Below are 15,903 nucleotides of genomic sequence, written 5' to 3' on the forward strand. Positions count from 1 at the left end.
TTCCCTGTTATTCCCTCTTGGCCCATCAGTTACTTTTCAATTTTTATCTTATCAAAATGGCAATAGTTTAAGGGAAGACAGCTTTTGTACCCTTCATAGTATGTAGTACAGGACCTTGTACTGAACTAGTGCTTATTGTGAATTTGGCTTATTACTTGAGTTTACTTGAGCTGGGTGAAGAGGGAGATAAAAAGCAGAAGAGTAAAGCCACTATGTGACTGCATTTCCCCTGCTTGTCAAATGAACCCCTGGAGCCCTGATAACATTCTATATTCCACTCCCATCTGACAATTCTAGCCCTTGTAGCTGGGTTCCTGGAACTACCGTGAAAACCCACCAGACATCATTGGGCCGACTGGTCCACTTAGTCTTAGTTTCCATAAGAGTGTGTAATTTGATAGATTGGTAGGATGTTGAGAGCGGAAGAAGTCTATGGGAATATCATAGATTAAGAAATAATGTCAAGGAGTCTTTTCTGGATGCTGACTCCAAATGTCCAGTTTCATTATTATTATGAAGATTAGTTTTTCTTTTGTTCTCAAGAATTATCAGCAGTTACTGTTTCTTCAGAAGTTTTTTCAGTCCCTTTTTCTTAAATTCATTACATGAATATTCAGTCCTTTCAATCTACCTTATATGTCTTTTAGCTGTGGTTTCAATTAAATTTTTTTTTCCCTGTCTATGCTGAGCTCTTGGTGAATGCATCAGGACTATCTTCTATTCCAAGAATTCCACCTTCAGTCTATCTAGAGAAAAGTCTATTTCGTCTATTAATTTTTTATATCAAAGACTGTATTTTTTATTTTTAAATTTTCTTATAGAGTTCTTTTCATACCTACATTTCCCCCTTTCCTTTGTTTTCATTATTTCTTATTCATTTTCACTTGAAGTTTTGCCCTCATAAGCCTCTGTGAACATTGTTTGAACTTATTTTTAAGGTCTTAAAATTTTATTTCCGTAAAATTATTTTTATATTGAATAAATTCATATTCTGATTATTGATTTTTCTGGCTGTAATTTTTAGCATTAGATTTCTTCCTATGATTCTGAATAATTGGTATACTGTCTCATTTTGAGTGTGGTTTTTTTTTTTTTTTTTTTTTTTTGGTGGTGTTTCTGTCCTTCCTGTCTGTGCATACCTATCTGTTTCTAGGTATTCAGTTAACTTTCACCTTAACCTTTCTTTTTTCCCAATCTAGAATGAAGTCTTATTCCAGAATTTCAGTGATTCTGTCATAAGTTACATTGGAGATATTGTAGAAACATTAGGTACTTTGCTTGAGTTTCTGATAAAAGGTTAATAGGTTATGCCAACACCTTCTCCCTTATGCAGGCATTTTTCTAAAAGCTCTAGGTAAAGATTGATGTGTGTGTGTGTGTTTTCTAGCCTTTTTTTCTTGAACTAGCTCATTTTTTTGGAGGCAAAGACCAGTATGGTACTAATCTCTTACTCCTTTTTAATGTCTGTAATCAACAGGCCTTTGCTTTTAGCCAACTTTACTTTTTTATTAATGACTTCTGTTTTATTACTGGCTGCCAGAAATTTGTATTGTGTCTTTGAACCTGACTATGTCATTTGTGTTATCTTTTCATGTATTTTCTATGTCCTGGCCATGTTTTTGGTATGCAGTTAGTGATCAGAAGTTTATCATTATGTTATGTTATGTTTATGATTTGAAGTCTCATTTCCAGGTTAGTAGATTTCAGAATAAGTATACCTGGATTCATTCCTCCTGATTCTCCATGGATAAGAAAAGGCAGAGGAAACTTATAAATCAAATGTTACTCTTTTATTGGTCCTCTGAAATAGAGAATACATAAGTGGCTTCTTTATGGAGTCTTGCTCACTTGTGATTACTTAGTTTAATTCTAAATTCTTTGAGTTATTTCTCCAGAATTTCTGCTACCAAGTCTTCTGAACACTGTCGTACAAAGAGACATTGTTAGCCTAGAAGTGTGAGGTCCTAGAGCCTATCTGCATTAATCTGGGGACATTATTTAATCTTTCTGTATTTGTTAAGTCCTTTATAAAACATGTGTAATATCTGCTTTCACTATCTCATGGGACATTTGTGAACATTGTAGAAGGTAATAGAGTTCAATTCAACAAAGTTTTACTTACCACCTGTTTGGAGAGGGATGTATTCCTAGGTTCTAAGGAAATTGAATGAAACAGTTCTATGGTTATTTATAGTACAGTGGGACATTCAGCGTGTGTGTGTGTTTTTTTTTTTTAAGATTTATTTATTTTAAGGAGAGGAGGGAGAGAATCTCAAGTAGACTCCCCACTGAATGGGGAGCCAACTCAGGACTTGATCTCATGACCTTGAGACCATGATGTGAGCAGAAATCAAGAGTTGGACCCTTAACTGAGCCACCTAGGTATCCCTATACAGCCTGTTTTATAATCAGTTAATACAGAGTAATCTGTAATGAATGCTTAAATACAGATATTAAGCATCAAATTAAGAAGACCTAAAAAAGAACCAATTTAGGCTTTAGGAATGAGCAAAAACTTCACTTAGGAGCTGATCTTTGATTTAAAGCCCCAGGGCTTTAAAAAAGCCAAGGTGCTATGTAAATATATGGTGTGTATTATTTTATATGCCAAATATTTTCCCATGAGTTAATCTTTTTTTTTTTTTAAGATTTTATTTATTTATTCATGAGAGAGAGACACACACAGAGGCAGAGACATAGGCAGAGGGAGAAACAGGTTCCCCACAAGGAGCCCGATATGGGACTCAATCCTAGACATGGGATCACACCCCGAGCCCAAGGCAGACGCTCAACCAGTGAGCCACCCAGTTGTCCCCCGATGAGCTAATCTGATTGCAGACAATTTAGCCATTTCTCCTCCTCCTCCTCCTCCTCCTTCTTCTCCTTCTCCTTCTGCTTCTTCTTTTTAAAGATTTTATTTGAGGGAGAGAAAGGAGCATATGAGCAGAGGTGGGGCAAAGGACAGAGGTAGAGGGAGATGCATGCAGACTCCTCTCTGAGCAGGGAGCCTAATGTGGGCCCCTTATCTCAGGACCCTGAGATCATGACCTGAACTGAAGGTAGTCACTTAACTGACTGAGCCACCGAGGCTGGCGCCCCCTACCCATTTCTTCTTCACCTTTTTTGATTGTTGTGTAGGTCTGCCCTTGCTATTAAATCTTCATTCTTATTGGTTGTGATGTTTGGGACTAGGCGTATTCCTGTGGTGTTGTAGTCTTTCTTTCTTCTGTGAATACTGATTTAGATGTTGCTTTTTCAAGAGAAAAATTTTTTCCTTATATGTTTTATTTTTTTGATAATGTAGTAATTGAAAAGATTTTCCCTCCAGGCTGCTTTTCAGAGATTGTTACCTCTGCAGTTCCGAAGAAACACTATTTGGTATTATCCAGATACATTTAGACAGAGCTTTTGCAGTAGAACATTTTGTTCTATTTGCTGTAATTTTTTTTAAGGGACAAAGATAAACAGCTTAAACAGATAACCATCTCTGGTTGCTGCTCCTAACAATAATATTTAGCAGCCAGTGAATACTCTGCAAGTGCCTTTCTCAGAAAGGCTACATTAAGTAAACAAGCAGTAAATATTATTGGTGACTGATAGATGATAGAATTTAGGCTAGCCAACTGCCCATATCAGGCTAAAACATTGTTTTTCTGTTTTGGTAAATAATACTCATCTTGTTTATACAGGTCTTATCAAAAATAGTGTTAGCATTTCATACCAAACATATTTTTATAAAGCTCATGAGAATTAAAACTAACAAATTTTGAATTGCTTGAATCCTGTTTCATCAGTTTCTTTAGATGTATGTTTTGGTTTATTTCCAAATCACAAGTTATACTGTATCCTGTGTTTTGAAGTATGATAGCTTTTGTGCAGTGTTCCAGTCACCATTTACAGTAAAATTTGGTTTGTTTTTGTCATAGAAATCTCAGCCATGGATTGGATTGATACTTGGAAACATCCTTTATTTGATCCTTGGCTGCTAAAGGATTTTATTACAGGTGTTTTGTGAGGCTTATATACCTAATATTTGGTGGCTTTTGTATCAGATACTACTATAATTTGAAGTGTCATTCCTTTGTGTACTTTATAGTACCAGTCTAAGGGATTTAACTATTTCTAGCCCTCTTGACTGGGTCCACAAAGGAGATAGCTACTATATACATATTTAAGTTCAGATGTTTTCTTGGATTACTTTATGTTTGAGTAATAGCACATCATCAGAATCACCAGAAACACTGGAAAGTGAACTCCCACGTGGATTTTATTTTTCTTATCATAGTTTCAGTGCTTGGCACAAAGTAGTTGATCAGTAGACTAATTGAATTAATTGTCATCAGCCTCAGAGTCACTATCACTGCTCCTATTGCTTATAGAAATTACTGACATATAGGATCTAGATCCTGTCCCCCAACACTGGTCTTCTCTCTTTTATCCTACCCTTTAGGTCTCAGGTGAAAGGTTTAGTCCTCAATCACCTCCATTCCCTTTTATAATAATAGCAATAGTAGTAGTAGTGAAAATAATACTGATTGCTAATATATCTGAGTATCAGTCCGTATAATAGGGCTTATTAATCATTTGCTGTGTTGCAGATACTATGCTAAATAATTCACAATGCATTATATCACTTAATCTTATCAGGAAAATGTGAGGTATTTTATGATTAAGAAAAACTGAAGCTCAGGGTAATTTACCAAAATCATACCCTAAATTAAGGCCATACTCAGGATTCAGTTTCCTTTCTAGCTGGTGCCAAAGGCAATGAGATTATCAAGTTCAGCCTTCTTTATGAATCTGTTTTTCGATATATCTGATAAAGTATCATCCAGCTTCTGGTTTAATATGTTTAGTAGGGGCTCTTATTCTCTAGGAGATAATTTCATTGTTTGACAGCTATAATTATTAAAAGGTTTTTCATAATATTAAAGAAGCATTAATACATGTTTTTGTAACTTTTAAACTTATTATGTCATTAAACTTTTCCAGAGATATCTAAGGTAGAATGAGTCTGTTCTTACTCACATTAGTTATATTTAGCAAATTATACTTAAAGCATATGCACAGGGGCACCTGACTGGCTCAGTTGGTAGAGCATGAAACTCTTGAACTCAGGGTCATAAGTTGGAGCCCCACATTGGGTGTAGAGATTACCTAAATAAATAAAAACTTAAAGAATATATGTATACATATATGTAAGCAGGAAATCTCTTTCAGATGGGTTTATAATCATGTATGTGTGACATAAAAAAAGACTAGAGAACTTATGAATATATTTAAAATTTTCTGTAACCTTTATCTCGTTTATTCCTACATCCATATCTAATAAATAGTGATAGGTAATGGAATTCAGAGCAAATGGATTTTAATTAGCCTAAATGAAATCATAAAAGGGATTGTAATGTGAGGAATATCTAACTGTTGCAAACTTTAAGAGGTAGTAGAATTTGCATAATGAATCTGTCATAATAAGTCACTTGTGAAAGTTGGATAAAATTTAAAGAACATTTTCCTTCTAATTTATTTCTGTTTTATTGTCCTTGGTTAATCTCATTAAGTTTATTTTGTTTTTAGTTTCTTATAGATATACCTTTTCTAAGAAGAGTATTAATTTAGACATCATTTTAACATCTACACTTTTTATATTTACTCTGTGTCATATGCAGTGCTAATAAGCATTGGGCAAGGTGCAGTTGTATCAGGTAGGGTTTTTGTCCTCAGTTTTTTTATCAAAATAGAGAACAGTGAACTCCTTTATGCTTGTCATTCAGCTAGAAAACCATTAACAATGGTCATTCTTTATTCACCTGTAAGCCCTATCCACTTACCAGCCTCATATTTGTCCAGATGTAGTATTTTGAAAAAACACAAATATTAATTGGACCATATAAAATTGGTATATACCCATCCATTTTTGACCTATAAAACAATTGCATGTTTTCAACTTAGTATCATTTCATTCATAAATATTTCAGTATGCATTTCTAAAAAAAGAAGACCCCTTTTTTATTAACATAACCTCAATGTCATTATCATACCTAAGAAATTTAACAGTAATTCCTTAATATCACCAAATATCCAATAATCTTCATGTGTCTTCACTTGTTTATGTGTGTGAACAGGCAATATTTATGTTCATGGTGAAAAATTAAAAAAGAATACAAAGTGGGATCCCTGGGTAGCTCAGCGGTTTAGCGCCTGCCTTTGGCCCAGGGCGTGATCCTGGAGTCCTGGGGTTGAGTCCCGCGTCGGGCTCCCGGCATGGAGCCTGCTTCTCCCTCCTCCTGTGTCTCTGCCTCTCTCTCTGTGTCTATCATGAATAAATAAATCTTAAAAAAAAAAAAAAAAAAAAAAGAATACAAAGTGAAATGTCTTTTCTATTTTGACCTTCTAGAGGTAGTTTCTTGTTTTATTTCAGAGATAATTTTATTAATATCCAGCTACACACGTTTATCCATCTGGAGCAAATGCTGTCAATATCCTGCCCATTTTTCCTAAGCACCTTGCATTTCTGTATACATTGTCTCAATGCCTGATTGCCAGCACCTATGATTTTTAGTTTGAAAGTTTTCTTTAGCACATGGACGAGCCAGAAGTACTGGAATATTCAAGCCTGCCATCTCAGGAGCAGCCTTCAACTAATGACTTAACAGTAATTGAGAGAAAAGCCTCTAGCTCCCTTGCTCTTTGAGTGAGATAACTCCAATGCATGTCCTATACTGTCTCTCAGAATTCCACAGCATGATTGAGCACCAGTTGCCTACAGCTGTAGTCTGCTTATTAATGTACACCATGACTGCCTTCTCTTCTATATTGCTCTACCACAATTTCCTGGATTATCTCCCAAATAAACTACTTGCACTGAAATTCTTACTTCAGGATCTGCTTTTAGGGAATCCATTATATAAATGGTGGTACCCTTAACACCCGCTTTTTTTTCTAAGTAATCAGAGACCCCCCTGAGAAAGAATCCTGTTTATTTGGCTCTAAACACTCCAATTTGGTCAAGTTTATTTATTTATTTATTTTTACTTCTCAGAGGAAGCTGCTAGGATAAATAGAATTTTGTCTATTATTCTTTGAAAAATTTTTATCTTTTAAATTATTGTATTTTTTTAATTCACCTTTTTATTTGTTTAGTGTAGAGCCCTACATATTTTAACACATGTTTAGATCTGAGTAACCACTATCAGGATACAGGACAGTTCCATCATTCCAACAAACTTCCTCATGTTGTCCCTTTATTGTCACATTCTTACCTCTTGTAACCCTTGACAACCACTGTTATGTTTTCCATTATTTTGGCTTTATCTTTTCAAGAATGCCTTATAAGTGGAATCATACAGTATATAACTTTTAGGTCCTGGGTTCTTTCAGTTAGCATAACATATTTGAGATTCATCCAAGTTGTTGACATTATCAGTAGTTTGTTCCTTTTTTGTTTATTTATTTATTTATTTTGGATGATACAAGCTGTGTTTATTATGATCTGGGGCTTATATATATATATATATTTTAAATTTATTTATTTATGATAGTCAGAGAGAGAGAGAGAGAGAGAGGCAGAGACACAGGCAGATGGAGAAGCAGGCTCCATGCACCGGGATCCCGATATGGGATTCGATCCCGGGTCTCCAGGATCGCGCCCTGGGCCAAAGGCAGGCGCCAAACCGCTGTGCCACCCAGGGATCCCTGATCTGGGGCTTATAAAAAGAGACTTGAAAACACTTGGAATCAGAACACACACACACACACACACACACACACACACACACACAATTTAAGCAGTAAGCAGTGGTACGCATGGCATGTCTTTTTTTTTTTTTTTTTTCCTGGCAAAGCAAACTTTATTAATGGCCCTGAGGTTGGAACTCCAGGTCCCGCTGAACAGTTGAGAGTTGGGGCGAGGGCCTCTCATGTTGGCCTCAGCAGCTCCATCCCATTCAGACTCAGGTGGAGAGAGGCTGGGTGGGGGAGACCTGGGGTCACAGCTAGCCAGCTCTCCCTCGGTCGCTGCAGCCAGGCCACTCCTGGCTCCTCATTTCTTGAATCCTGGTTTTTTAGGTTTGAGTGTGGGTTTGGCCTTTTTCACAGGATTCTGGTCTTTAAGCCTGGGTCTCACTGCCTCCTCTTCTTTTTCCATCCTTTTTTTTTTTTTTTTTTTTTTTTAATAAGAGGGGAATGCATGTGGATGCACCGCTAGGATATAGTTTTGGGGAAGACACTCAACAGGAAAGCTTTCCAGTTGAGCATGAGAATCCACGGCTGGAAGCACACCCCGAGTATTGATTCCTGTCAGGGAAACCTAGTTTCTGTATTCAACCTAACCAAATCCATTCCCAAGGAACACTGGCATGCCTCAGCAGAATGGGCCATCCTTCCTCTGAAACAGAAAGTGATGTGCAAGAAATGTGGGAAAAAATAGTGATAAGGTGAAGGGAGAAAGTAAAACACAGGGTCACTAAGAATCACTGAAACCCATGTGGCCATGTGAAAGAGAGAAAATAAAAGGAAGGAAGAAGGAATCAGCATTTTCAAGGAGTCAGGTATGCACACACTGCTGGTTCCCATCAGCAATCAAGCACACCATGGCAGTTTACAAACTACTGTTGATTTGAGGGGATGACCAGGAGGTTCAACTATAAAAGGTCAAATTAGAAGATAATTTGCAATGTTTTTTATTCCAGAAACAAAGGGAGCTTGCTGCCCTCCTGTGGGTTACAGAGGAGGAAGCTGACACCTCAGGGGACTACCTGTGGAACCTCCTGGCTTTCCCTATTCTTCAAGGGAGTGATGTGCCCGGGAGGTAGAGCTGCCGAGGATGTAATTTCTGTATCCAGAGCAGCAGTGCCATAATGCAAATGCAGATACTGCAAACCCCACTCACTAAAGAGTGATTTTCTTGAAGTGTTAGTCAAATCTTGACCACTGTTGGTTTGTTCTGTCCAAATTTTCTTTTTTTTAAGTAAGCTCTACACCCTGGATGGAGCTTGAATTCAGAACCCCAAGATCAAGAGTTGCATGTTCTATCCACTGAGCCAGCCAGGTGCCCCTGTTCTGTATAACTTTTTATTTTTTTTCAAGATTTTATTTTATTTAAGTAATCTCTACACCCAATGTGGGGCTTGAACCTACAACTCCGAAATCAAAAGTCACATGCTCTACTGACTGAGCCAGCTAGGTGTCCCTGTCCAACTCTCTATAAGAATGTTCTAACTTCTGTCAGAGCTTTGGTTTGGAGGTTCACAAGAAATTCGGTTGGCACCGTAAGTTAACTAAATTTAATTTAATTTAAATAAAAATTTTTTAAAAAAGGGAATTCGGTTGGGGTGATAACATGTTATCAGCACTGAAACCTGTGTTTATTCGGGGGGAAAAATCCTAAAAGAACAAAGTCCTATCAACACCTGCCAGAATAACTCCCGCATACTTGCCCACAATCCAGAGAACTCCCATTTACCGCCATCGCCTAATTTGCAAAAGATGCCAAGCACAAATCAAGTTAACAATGCCTTAATCCCAAGAGGTTACACTGGGAGGCTACAGCATTTCCATCACCCAGAAGTTCAAGCTTCCAGCCTTCTCCAAATCCTTAAGCTTCCAGGAGAGAAGAGAAGGAAGAAATTCCCACCAGATCCACATCCAGGGCACGGGAAGTTGGTTTCCTATTACCGTTCCCTGGGAACAATCATCTTTGCAAAGGAATAATGTTGCAACCCAGCAGTCCTTTTCCTGCCCAACGGGTTGGGACAAGTCTAAGCTGATGTTTCTCCCCTCTGGGGATCACTGTCACATTCAGGGGTTTCCCCTCACTGTGCTGATGTTATGCAGAGACTGGAAGTTTTGGGTGTTCACAGAGCCAAACTCCACAATCTCATCATCCACTTGCAGACCCGCATTACTGGCAGGGGAGCCAAGACTGATGCTGTTCACTTTGGCGAAGGCCTGAAGGGGGCTGAGGCCCTCACTGGCCCAAGTTGTGGCTCATGGCCTCTTCATGGGCCTCAGCCATGTCCCAGGCCAGCTTCTCCTTGTCTCGAGCATGCAGCTGGTATAGGGCCTCCACCTGCTTCATGACTGCCTTGTGATCATTCTGCAAGCAGATGATGTTGTGCCTGGCGGTTCGGACTTGGTACAGGTCCACGTCTGACCGGGGTAGCCCTCACAGTCTACCAGCAGCTCGTTCATCCCTATGCCCTTTTGACTCTCCAGTACGTCATAATTGGCTTTGATCTGTGCCTCCATCTCCTCCTTGCACTGTATGAGCTCCTGGATGTCACTGACAGTCACCGCGCCTGCCTGCGGGGAGCCTTTGCTCTGCCTGGCTTCCCCTTCCGACATCCTGGACCTCAGCGCGGGATGCTGGACCAGTTTGTTCCTTTTTTTTACTTAGTATTCCATTATATGGATATACTACAGTTTTTTTTTTTTTTTTTTATCCATTCACTTACTGAAGGGGATTTGAGTTGTTTCCATTTTGGAGCTGTTATGAATAATGTGCTGTGAACATTCATGTACAAGTTTTTGTGTGGACATAAGTTTCCATTTCTTTTGAGTATATACCTAGTATTGGAACAACTGGATTATGTGGTAGCTTTATGTTTAGCCTGGTACTGAACTGCCAAACTGTTTTTCAAAAGAGGCCAAATGATTTTACATTCCCACTAGCAAGTGTATGAGGGTTCCAATTTCTCCACATCTGTGTCAAAACTTTTATCAGTCTTTTTGATTATACCCATCCTTATGTGTGTGAAGTGCTATCTCCTCTATTTTATTTGCATTTTCCTAATGACTAATGATGTTGAGCATCTTCTCATGTGTTCTGGCCATTCTTCTTTGGAGAAGTATCTACTAAAATCTTTGCCCATTTTCAAATGGAGTTGTTTTTTACTGTTGAGTTTTCAGAGGACTTTATATATTCTTGAAACTTGACTTTCTGTTTTCTTAACAGTATTCTTCTTAGACACACAAAGCTTTAAAGTTTGGTGTAGTTTGATTTATTGTTTTTTTTTTTTTTTTTTTTTTAAATGGATCTTTTGGTGTTAAGAACTTTTCACCTAATCTTAGGTCATAAGGATTTTCTCTTAGTTTTCTTCTAAAAGGTTTATGGTTTTGTTTTATATTTAGATCTATGATCCATTTGGAGTTAATCTTTGTAGAGATAAGAGGTTTAGTTTGAGGTTAGTTTTTCTTTTTCCATGCACATAGATGACTTCTTGTTCCAACATCACTTGTTGAAAAAGCTACTTATTTGAATTGTTTTTGCACTTTTGTCAAATATGGATGGCCATATTTGTATGAGTCTATTTCTGGACTGTCTATTCTGTTCCATTGCTCTCACTAGTATTTTTATTTATATTTCTTAGCTGGTATGATACTGTCTTTATTACTGTAGCTTTATAGTAAGTCATAAAATTTAGTAGTGTGATACCTCTAACTTAATTTTCTTTTGCAAAAATTCTTTTAGCTATTCTGGTACTTTTGTCCTACCATATATTGTTTAAGAGTGAACTTACTCAAAAACATTTTAAAAAGCTTTGCTTGGATTTTGATTGATATTGCATTAGATCTAAAGATTATTTTGGTGAAAACTAACACCTCTAATATGTTGAGTCTAAAGACACTGTGTGTCTCTCCATATATTTAGATGTTCTTTGATTTCTTTCATCTGTGCCATAATTTGTTAGATTTAAACCTAAGTATTTCCATTTTATTGGAGCTACCATAAATGGTACTTAAATTTCTTTTTGTTTCATATTGTTTTTTGCTAGTATATTTGAAATGTAAGTGATTTTTGTGTGTTCACCTTGTAACCTGTAATTTTATTCATATTAGTTCTAAAAGTACTTTTTGTAGATTCCCTGAGATTGTTTTAAAAAGGATTTTTTAATTTATTCATTTGAAAGAGAGAGAGTGCACAAGCAGGGTGAGAGGCAGAGGGGGAGGGAGAAGCAGACTCCCTCCCCACTGAGTTGGGAGCCCTATGTAGGGCTCAATCCCAGGACCTGGAGAGCATGATCTGAGCCAAAGGCAACACTCAACCATCTGAACCACCCAGGCTCCCCTCCCTAGGATTTTTTTTTATATAGACATTCTTGTCATTTGCAAATCGAGACAATTTTATTCCTTCTCTCTATATATCTTTTCTTGCCAGAATGGTAAATATAGATATCCTTGTGTTGTTCCTGTTCATAAGTGGAAAGTATCTCATTTTTCACCATTATTATGATAGCTATAGGTTTATTACACATATCCATCAGGTTGAAGAAGTACCCTCCTATTATTAGGTTGCTGAAAATTTTTATCCTGTTGGGTGTTGAAATTTTGGTAAATGCTTTTTCTGTTCTATTGATGGTATATTGTGAGTTTTCTTATATGATAGATAATATTGATTTATTTTTTTATATTGAACCAGCCTTAAGTTGCCCAGATAAACTCCACCTATTTGGGTTTATTATTCTAATATACTGGATGATTCCATTTGTTAATTTTTTGTTAAGAGTTTTTTGTATGTACTTTTTTTTTTTTTTAATTTTTGTTAATTTATTCATGAGAGACCCAGAGAGAGAGACAAAGACATAGGCAGGGGGAGAAGAAGGCTCCCTGCAGGGAGCCCAATGCGGGGACCAATCCCAGGATCCTGAGATCGCTCCCTGAGCCCTGAGTGGAAAGCAGAGGCTCAACCGTTGAGCCATCCAGGCATCCCGCATGTACTTTATTTTAAAGCCAGTTTTTAGTATACTGAGCTTAATATATAGTATGTAATTTTATTTTATAAAAGACTTCACCTTGGACAATCTTTCCCTGTTCAGACCTGCTGATAAGTAAATCCTTTTTCCTTGGATGGGTAGTGTCTGCCTTTTCCTTTTGTTTTGTTAAACTTCTCCCTTAAATAATGTGCCTGGCACCTTGCATTTCTTTTTGTTGTTTAAAGGAGGCTGTGTTAGGGGATAGTAGGCCCTTGAAATGTTTTCTTTAAGAAGAAAATTAGTAATTCTCAAGTTTATCTTCCTTGGGCTGTTACGAAGCACTTGAAAAGACCAGAATGCAAATGAATGTTTCACACATGGTGTAATTTCTCTAGGTTTAAATTTCATGTAATATCAGCCACATTATGTATAAATCTTTTGAAGGAGTCAGTTGAAATCAAGATTCCACTGGGTATTTGTTTTTTGAGATCATGATAATGGAATTATAAGTGGAAAAGCCCCAAATGAGAGCATTCCTTCCATTTGTTATCCAGGAAATTAGTAAAATTCCAATGTTTATAAACAATGTTTATAAACCAGAAAGGAAGAAGAATTGATACATAACTCACCTTATTTCCTGCACTGTAGTTTTGAATTTATTCTAAAAAAAACCCAAGGAATTCTTATTTGTAGGTTTTCTTTTTCTTTCTTTTTAAAAATATTTTATTTATTTATTTGAGAGAAAGCATGAACAGAAGGGAGGGGTGGAGGGAAAGGGAGAAGCAGACTTCTCACTGAGCATGGATTCCAAATTGGGCTTGATCCCAGGACCTGGAGATAGGGCCAGAGCCAAAGGCAGACACTTAAATGACTGAACCACCCAGGCACCCCATTATTTTTCTTTTTCAATGAAAAGTATATCTATTATTGTTTCCCTGGGCCTTTATACCTGAGTATTTCTGACTCTTAAAGGGCAATGAGTTTCTATAAGTAAGCAGATTTGTTTGGCCTGAAGAGTTTGAAATATCAACTTTCAATACTGACTAGAATCTTATTTCCTTTAAATACAAAGTTTTGATGATATGATTCATCTTTTCTTAGAAGCTGTTGATGAAATTTCACCTTTAACAACTATAGTCTCAATAAGTTCTACCTTAGAGTTTAAGATAAATACCTATGTTAAAAAGCAAAAGTAAATATTTGTATGTGGTGAAAAGTTTTTTTTTTGTTTTGTTTTTTTTTTTGTTTTTTTTTTTGGTATGTGGTGAAATGTTAACAGTGAATCTAGATAGGGATGGGTGGGTTTGATTGCACTATTTGAATTAAACCTGAATATTTGTATATACACATACCTGTGTATATAAGTGGTGCAACAATATTAGGAAGGAAGCATTTAGAACTATAATAGTGGTCTGCTCCCCTCCCCCTTTCTGTGGGATTGTGTTCACAATATCAGTTACCTGTGGTCCATTGTGCCTGGAAGCAGGTAATCTACCTTCTGACAGATCATTAGGTCAGTAGTAGCTTAGGGCTATGTCACAGTTTTTTTGTCTTTCATCTCACTTCACTTTATCACATAGGCATTTTATCATTTCACATCATTGCAAGAAGAGTGACTACTGTATAATAAGATGTTTTGAGAGAAACCACATCCACACAACTTTTATTACAGTATACTGTTATAATTGTTTAATTTTATTATTAGTTGTTAATCTCTTACTGTGTCTAATTTATAAATTACACTTTATCATAGGCATGTACTGTAGCAAAAAACTAGTGTATCTAGGGTTTGGTACTATCTGTGGTTTCAGTCATCAACTAAGAGTCTTGCAACATGTTCCCTGAGGATAAGGGGAGACTTCTGTATTAACAATGAATAGTATGGCTGGAGGTGAAGGGTAGACTGTCCATATCACTGGTCAGCAAGAATTTGAACTTCTTCTCTACAAACATTTGTATTGCTTGGATTTTTAAAAAAAGTATTTTATTTATTTAGCAGAGAGAGAGAAAGAGCAAGACCAGCAAGCATAGAGGGGAGGGGAAAGGCAGAGGGACAAGTAGATTGCCTGCTAAGCACAGATCAGGAAGCCTGACAGAAGACTCTATCCCAGGACCCTGGGATGACATCTGAACCATAATCAGACGCTTAACCAAATGAGCCACCCAGGAGTCCCTGTATTGTTTGGATTTTTAACGACAAAAACAAATTCATTAAGTATTTATTTTAAAAATTTTAAAATAAGAATTTTTGTCCACTGGCATCTCAAAGGAACAATGCTGTGAATTCCTTAGAACCTAGAGGTAGATAAGAATCAAGTAGAAAATATTTTGAAGGGAGAACCTGGTGGTAGGTAGGTAGGTAATAATAGTAGTAACAATTATTTATTGAATGTTTACTCTTTGCTGGGTACAGTTTTAAACATTTTAGGTGCATAAAATAGTTTTTACAAAAGCCACATAAGTAAATGAATATATTTCCATTTTACAGATTTGAAAATGGTTTTTGGGAACCTACACAGCTAAATAAATGGCTGTGCTGAGATTTGAATACAGGTCTGTTTTATTCTAGACTCTTGAGCCATAATAATAAAAAATGGAGAGGAAGTAAGAAAATAGTATTTCTAAAGACATAGCTCTGGAATTGGTTGCAATGGTCAGATCAGTAGTATGTAGGACCACTGGTCAGATGGCTGGACCTTGGATTCAAATGAGAAAGGACTCTTTTCTCCATTGAATGGAAGGGTCAAATAAGATGAGCTATCTAGAAGTTATATGACCATAGTGTTCATTCCCTAAGATAGGTATCTCAGGATTAGAGAAGGTGAATTGTAAGCAGATAACTCAATTGACTATGATTTAGCCTTTAAATCACTTAAGGAAGCATTTAATCCTATATGAATTTATGCAAAGTAAAACTTACCTCTGTGGGTGTTGTGCTGAGGTGGCAATTGGAGATGACTTGCAAGCAGTAGTAGATCAGGAAACCCAATATGCAGGGAGAACTTATGCTTAGGGACCTTCTCCATTAAGATTTTGCTTCATTTTATTACGTTTTGCAATTATTTATTTATTTATTTATGTATATTTTATTCAATCTCTAGATCCACATTATTAAAAAAAAGATTATTTATTCATGAGAGAGAGAGAGAGAGAGAGAGAGAGAGGCAGAGACACAGGCAGAGGGAGACACAGGCTCCATGCAGGGAACCTG

At 36.8% G+C, this 15,903-nt stretch overlaps 1 protein-coding gene and 1 pseudogene across 3 annotated transcripts in view; one reads left to right on the top strand and one right to left on the bottom strand.

The window, feature by feature from the left end:
* SBF2 (SET binding factor 2) overlaps positions 1–15,903 on the top strand; it is a 453,884-nt gene that overhangs the window by 159,453 nt on the left and 278,528 nt on the right. The window lies entirely within an intron of this gene.
* Positions 8,191–10,344, bottom strand: LOC140614806 (26S proteasome non-ATPase regulatory subunit 9 pseudogene; annotated as a pseudogene).

The sequence above is a fragment of the Canis lupus genome, chromosome 23 (assembly GCF_048164855.1).
Source record: "Canis lupus baileyi chromosome 23, mCanLup2.hap1, whole genome shotgun sequence".
In the NCBI taxonomy this organism is placed as follows: domain Eukaryota; kingdom Metazoa; phylum Chordata; class Mammalia; order Carnivora; family Canidae; genus Canis; species Canis lupus.